Here is a 7500-nt window from a genome sequence, read left to right as displayed (position 1 = left end):
ACACACACCACTCCGACAGACACACACAGACACATACACACACCGACAGACACACACAGGGACACACACCGACAGACACACACAGGGACACACACAGACAGACACAGACAGACACAGACAGACACAGACAGACACAGACAGGGACACAGACAGGGACAGAGACAGGGACAGAGACACAGACAGAGAGACAGACACAGACAGGGACACAGACAGGGACACAGACAGAGACACAGACAGAGACACAAACAGGGACACACACACTCCGACAGACACACACACACACCGACAGACACACACACCGACAGACACACACAGTCACACACACACTCCGACAGACACACACAGACACACACACACTCCGACAGACACACACAGACACATACACACACCGACAGACACAGACAGACACAGACAGGGACACAGACAGGGACACAGACAGGGACACAGACAGAGACACAGACAGGAACACAGACAGGGACACAGAGACACAGACAGGGACACACACACTCCGACAGACACACACAGACACATACACACACAGACAGACACAGACAGGGACAGACAGGGACACAGACAGGGACACAGACAGAGACACAGACAGAGACACAGACAGGAACACAGACAGGGACACAGAGACACAGACAGGGACACACACACCCGACAGACACAGACAGGGACACACACACACCGACAGACACAGACAGGGACACACACACACACACAGACACAAACAGGGACACAGACACAGCACACACTCCCACACACACACACCGACAGACACAGACAGGGACACAGACAGGGACACAGACAGAGACACAGACAGAGACACAGACAGAGACACAGACAGGGACACAGACAGGGACACAGACAGAGACACAGACAGAGACACAGACAGAGACACAGACAGAGACACAGACAGAGACACAGACAGGGACACAGACAGGGACACAGACAGAGACACAGACAGGGACACAGACAGAGACACAGACACGGACAGGGACACGGACAGGGACACGGACAGGACACGGACACGGACAGGGACACGGACAGGGACACAGATAGGGACACAGGGGACACAGGACACAGGGACACAGACAGAGACATAGAGACACAGATAGGGACACAGACAGAGACACAGACAGAGACACAGACAGAGACAGACAGACAGGGACACAGACAGGGACACAGACAGGGACACAGGCAGGGACAGGGACACAGGCAGGGACAGGGACACAGGCAGGGACACAGACAGGGACACAGACAGGGACACAGACAGGGACACAGACAGGGACACAGACAGGGACACAGACAGAGACACAGACAGGGACACAGACAGGGACACAGACAGGGACACAGACAGAGACACAGACAGACACACAGACAGAGACACAGACAGGGACACAGGCAGGGACAGGGACACAGGGGACAGGGACAGGGACACAGGGACACAGACAGGGACACAGACAGGGACACAGACAGGGACACAGACAGGGACACAGACAGGGACACAGACAGAGACACAAACAGGGACACACACACTCCGACAGACACACACACACACACCGACAGACACACACACACTCCGACAGACACACACAGACACACACACTCCGACAGACAGACACATACACACACCGACAGACACAGACAGGGACACAGACAGGGACACAGACAGGGACACAGACAGGGACACAGACAGGGACACACACACACACCGACAGACACAGACAGGGACACACACACACACACAGACACAAACAGGGACACAGACACAGCACACACTCCCACACACACACACCGACAGACACAGACAGGGACACAGACAGGGACACAGACAGAGACACAGACAGGGACACAGACAGAGACACAGACAGGGACACAGACAGGGACACAGACAGGGACACAGACAGGGACACAGACAGGGACACAGACAGGGACACAGACAGGGACACAGACAGGGACACAGACAGGGACAGAGACAGGGACACAGACAGGGACACAGACAGGGACACAGACAGGGACACAGACAGGGACACAGACAGGGACACAGACAGGGACACAGGGGACACAGACAGGGACACAGACAGGGACAGGGACACAGACAGGGACACAGACAGAGACACACCCACGCACACACACCGACAGACACAGACAGAGACACAGACAGAGACACAGACAGAGACACAGACACAGACAGGGACACAGACAGGGACACAGACAGGGACACAGACAGGGACACAGACAGGGGACACAGACAGGGACACAGACAGAGACACAGACAGAGACACAGACAGAGACACACCCACCGACAGACACAGACAGGGACACAGACAGGGACACAGACAGGGACAGGGACACAGACACAGACAGGGACACAGACAGGGACACAGACAGAGACACACCCACGCACACACACCGACAGACACAGACAGAGACACAGACAGAGACACAGACAGGGACACAGACAGGGACACAGACAGAGACACAGACAGAGACACAGACAGAGACACAGACAGAGACACAGACAGGGACACAGACAGGGACACAGACAGGGACACAGACAGAGACACATTTGTTTACTTGTGTTGTAACGGAGTTAAAGAGGAAGAGATTCTGTACCAGAGGAAGTTGGAACAATTATAACATTGATATCAGGAAATGAAATCGAGGTTTAATCAAGTCGGGGGGTGATCAGGGTAAGACTCTTCGAAAAGGAGCTGTCTTGTTTTGAGAGACAGGAGGTCACGAGTTGGTACCAAGTGTGTGTGTAAGGGGGGGGGGGCTCAACCAGGGGAAGTGGGACTCGCTCCGGCAGTTTGACGTTACAGTGATACATCTAACGCCTTCATATTATCAAACCATATATCTGATATGTCCTCTTTCCTCCCCCTCCTCTCCCTCCCTCCCCTCCCATCCCTCCCTCCCTCCCTCCCCTCCCTCCCTCCTTCCCCTCTCCCTCTCCCCCCTCCCTCCCTCCCCCTCCCCTCCCATCTCTCTCCTCCTCCCTCCCTCCTTCCCCTCCCTCCTTCCCCTCCCCTCCCTCCCCTCCCCCCCTCCCTCCCTCCCCCTCCATCCCTCCCTCCCCTCCCCTCCATCTCCTCCTTCTCCCTCTCCCTCTCCTCCCTCCCTCCCTCACGTTGTATCCAGGTATCCAGGCCTACTGCTTGTCCCATGTGACACGGGAGGAGAGTGCTGGCTAGAAGCCAGTCTGGAGGCCGCCATGTTGCTCTGGATGCCAGGGACGGATCACAAGTTCGAGGGTCCCTGCTGTCTGATGACTGAATGAATCACATGCTCTGGTTTAGAAACTGATTTAGGATCAGGACCCCCCCATTCACAATGTGTCTCAGAGTAGGACACCTGATGTAAGGTTAGGACCCCCCCCCATTCACAATGTGTCTCAGAGTAAGACACCTGATGTAAGGTTAGGACCCCCCATTCACAATGTGTCTCAGAGTAGGACACCTGATGTAAGGTTAGGACCCCCATTCACAATGTGTCTCAGAGTAGGACACCTGATGTAAGGTTAGGACCCCCATTCACAATGTGTCTCAGAGTAGGACACCTGATGTAAGGTTAGGATCCCCCATTCACAATGTGTCTCAGAGTAGGACACCTGATGTAAGGTTAGGACCCCCCATTCACAATGTGTCTCAGAGTAGGACACCTGATGTAAGGTTAGGACCCCCCCATTCACAATGTGTCTCAGAGTAGGACACCTGATGTAAGGTTAGGACCCCCATTCACAATGTGTACTTTTACTGGGAGTGTGAATATGGGACCTGATCCTAGACCCAGTTCAGTTCTGTTACTCTGAGACTGTTTGTGAATATGGGACCTGATCCTAGACCCAGTTCAGTTCTGTTCCTCTGAGACTGTTTGTGAATATGGGACCTGATCCTAGACCCAGTTCAGTTCTGTTCCTCTGAGACTGTTTGTGAATATGGGACCTGATCCTAGACCCAGTTCAGTTCTGTTACTCTGAGACTGTTTGTGAATATGGGACCTGATCCTAGACCCAGTTCAGTTCTGTTCCTCTGAGACTGTTTGTGAATATGGGACCTGATCCTAGACCCAGTTCAGTTCTGTTCCTCTGAGACTGTTTGTGAATATGGGACCTGATCCTAGACCCAGTTCTGTTCCTCTGAGACTGTTTGTGAATATGGGACCTGATCCTAGATTATGTTACTCTGAGACTTGCTTGTCAATATGTGTACAGCTCTTTAGTATCACAACTCCTCACAACCTTTTTTAAAATGTTTTATTGATAGTTCACCTGAAATGATATTTTGATTTCCTTCCAGTCTTGGGACCAAGTAAGATGGTAATCCTTTAATCTTTATGTTTGTTTTACCTGGACACTAAATAATACATCTTGTTGTTGTTGTCCAACACCTTGCAAGTCAATGTCCTCCCTCATGTCCTGGGTGAACTATCAACCTTTTACCCGGGTGGGGATTGGCTTTTATAGACGGGGCTCATCTGGAAGGTTTCTTACCCGGGTGGGGATTGGCTTTTATAGACGTGGCTCATCTGGAAGGGGATTGGCTTTTATAGACGGGGCTCATCTGGAAGGGGATTGGCTTTTATAGACGGGGCTAATCTGGAAGGGGATTGGCTTTTATAGACGGGGCTCATCTGGAAGGGGATTGGCTTTTATAGACGGGGCTCATCTGGAAGGGGATTGGCTTTTATAGACGGGGCTAATCTGGAAGGGGATTGGCTTTTATAGACGGGGCTCATCTGGAAGGGGATTGGCTTTTATAGACGGGGCTCATCTGGAAGGGGATTGGCTTTTATAGACGGGGCTCATCTGGAAGGGGATTGGCTTTTATAGACGGGGCTCATCTGGAAGGTTTCTTACCCGGGGCTGGGATTGGCTTTTATAGACAGGGCTAATCTGGAAGGGGATTGGCTTTTATAGACGGGGCTAATCTGGAAGGGGATTGGCTTTTATAGACGGGGCTCATCTGGAAGGGGATTGGCTTTTATAGACGGGGCTCATCTGGAAGGGGATTGGCTTTTATAGACGGGGCTCATCTGGAAGGGGATTGGCTTTTATAGACGGGCTCATCTGGAAGGGGATTGGCTTTTATAGACGGGGCTCATCTGGAAGGGGATTGGCTTTTATAGACGGGGCTCATCTGGAAGGGGATTGGCTTTTATAGACGGGGCTCATCTGGAAGGGGATTGGCTTTTATAGACGGGGCTCATCTGGAAGGGGATTGGCTTTTATAGACGGGGCTCATCTGGAAGGGGATTGGCTTTTATAGACGGGGCTAATCTGGAAGGTTTCTTACCCGGGTGGGGATTGGCTTTTATAGACGGGGCTCATCTGGAAGGTTTCTTACCCGGGTGGGGATTGGCTTTTATAGACGGGGCTAATCTGGAAGGTTTTTTTTACCCGGGTGGGGATTGGCTTTTATAGACGGGGCTCATCTGGAAGGTTTCTTACCCGGGTGGGGATTGGCTTTTATAGACGGGGCTAATCTGGAAGGGGATTGGCTTTTATAGACGGGGCTCATCTGGAAGGGGATTGGCTTTTATAGACGGGGCTCATCTGGAAGGGGATTGGCTTTTATAGACGGGGCTCATCTGGAAGGGGATTGGCTTTTATAGACGGGGCTCATCTGGAAGGGGATTGGCTTTTATAGACGGGGCTAATCTGGAAGGTTTCTTACCCGGGTGGGGATTGGCTTTTATAGACGGGGCTCATCTGGAAGGGGATTGGCTTTTATAGACGGGGCTAATCTGGAAGGGGATTGGCTTTTATAGACGGGGCTAATCTGGAAGGGGATTGGCTTTTATAGACGGGGCTAATCTGGAAGGTTTCTTACCCGGGTGGGGATTGGCTTTTATAGACGGGGCTAATCTGGAAGGGGATTGGTTTTTATAGACTGGTCTAATCTGGAAGGTTTCTTACCCGGGTGGGGATTGGCTTTTATAGACGGGGCTCATCTGGAAGGCTTCTTACCCGGGTGGGGATTGGCTTTTATAGACGGGGCTAATCTGGAAGGGGATTGGCTTTTATAGACGGGGCTAATCTGGAAGGTTTCTTACAGAAGAAACATGGGATGCATAAACATAGTAGAATAATTTTTTTAAAGAACCGTTTGGGGATTATGGCAACAGTTTGGAGATTATGGGGACGGTTTGGGGATGGTTTGGAGATTATGGGGACGGTTTGTAGATTATGGGGACAGTTTGTAGATTATGGGGACAGTTTGTAGATTATGGGGACGGTTTGGAGATTATGGGGACGGTTTGTAGATTATGGGGACAGTTTGTAGATTATGGGGACAGTTTGTAGATTATGGGGACGGTTTGGAGATTATGGGGACAGTTTGGAGATTATGGGGACGGTTTGTAGATTATGGGGACAGTTTGTAGATTATGGGGACGGTTTGGAGATTATGGGGACGGTTTGGAGATTATGGGGACAGTTTGTAGATTATGGGGACAGTTTGTAGATTATGGGGACAGTTTGTAGATTATGGGGACAGTTTGTAGATTATGGGGACAGTTTGTAGATTATGGGGACGGTTTGGAGATTATGGGGACAGTTTGGAGATTATGGGGACGGTTTGGAGATTATGGGGACAGTTTGTAGATTATGGGGACGGTTTGGAGATTATGGGGACAGTTTGGAGATTATGGGGACAGTTTGGGGATGGTTTGGAGATTATGGGGACAGTTTGGAGATTATGGGGACAGTTTGTAGATTATGGGGACAGTTTGGAGATTATGGGGACAGTTTGGAGATTATGGGGACAGTTTGGAGATTATGGGGACGGTTTGGAGATTATGGGGACAGTTTGTAGATTATGGGGACAGTTTGTAGATTATGGGAACAGTTTGTAGATTATGGGGACGGTTTGTAGATTATGGGGACAGTTTGGAGATTATGGGGACAGTTTGGAGATTATGGGGACAGTTTGGAGATTATGGGGACAGTTTGGAGATTATGGGGACAGTTTGTAGATTATGGGGGACGGTTTGGAGATTATGGGGACAGTTTGTAGACTATGGGAACCGTTTGTAGATTATGGGAACAGTTTTGTAGATTATGGGGGACGGTTTGTAGATTATGGGGACAGTTTGTAGATTATGGGGACAGTTTGTAGATTATGGGAACAGTTTGGAGATTATGGGAACAGTTTTTAGATTATGGTGACGGTTTGGAGATTATGGGGACAGTTTGGAGATTATGGGGACAGTTTGTAGATTATGGGAACAGTTTGTAGATTATGGGAACAGTTTGTAGATTATGGTGACGGTTTGTAGATTATGGGGACAGTTTGTAGATTATGGGAACAGTTTGGAGATTATGGGAACAGTTTTTAGATTATGGTGACGGTTTTGGAGATTATGGGGACGGTTTGTAGATTATGGGGACAGTTTGTAGATTATGGGAACAGTTTGTAGATTATGGGAACAGTTTGTAGATTATGGTGACGGTTTGGAGATTATGGGGACAGTTTGTAGATTATGGGGACAGTT

The 7500-nt window shown here is 50.3% G+C and overlaps 2 long non-coding RNA genes across 22 annotated transcripts in view; both read left to right on the top strand.

The window, feature by feature from the left end:
• Positions 1-3423, top strand: part of LOC127921235 (uncharacterized) — a 10345-nt gene extending 6922 nt beyond the window's left edge. Inside the window, exon 4 of the long non-coding RNA XR_008108519.1 lies at positions 3148-3423. This is a non-coding gene — a long non-coding RNA (uncharacterized LOC127921235). The remainder of the gene's footprint in view (positions 1-3147) is intronic.
• Positions 3424-3899: 476 nt separating this feature from the next.
• Positions 3900-7064, top strand: LOC127921236 (uncharacterized). 21 transcript variants are annotated; one of them, XR_008108527.1, is made up of 5 exons: positions 3900-4855; positions 5082-5446; positions 5498-5672; positions 5794-5828; positions 5915-7064. It is a non-coding gene; the product is annotated as an uncharacterized LOC127921236 (long non-coding RNA). The 21 variants fall into 21 exon arrangements; XR_008108526.1 differs by having other exon boundaries at positions 5759-5828; XR_008108523.1 differs by having other exon boundaries at positions 5724-5828; positions 6052-7064.
• Positions 7065-7500: the final 436 nt, after the last annotated feature.

Source organism: Oncorhynchus keta, unplaced genomic scaffold (genome assembly GCF_023373465.1).
Source record: "Oncorhynchus keta strain PuntledgeMale-10-30-2019 unplaced genomic scaffold, Oket_V2 Un_contig_21800_pilon_pilon, whole genome shotgun sequence".
NCBI classification, from domain to species: domain Eukaryota; kingdom Metazoa; phylum Chordata; class Actinopteri; order Salmoniformes; family Salmonidae; genus Oncorhynchus; species Oncorhynchus keta.
The sequence above is the reverse complement of the archived record's forward strand: the minus strand, read 5'-3'. Positions and strand labels throughout refer to the sequence as shown.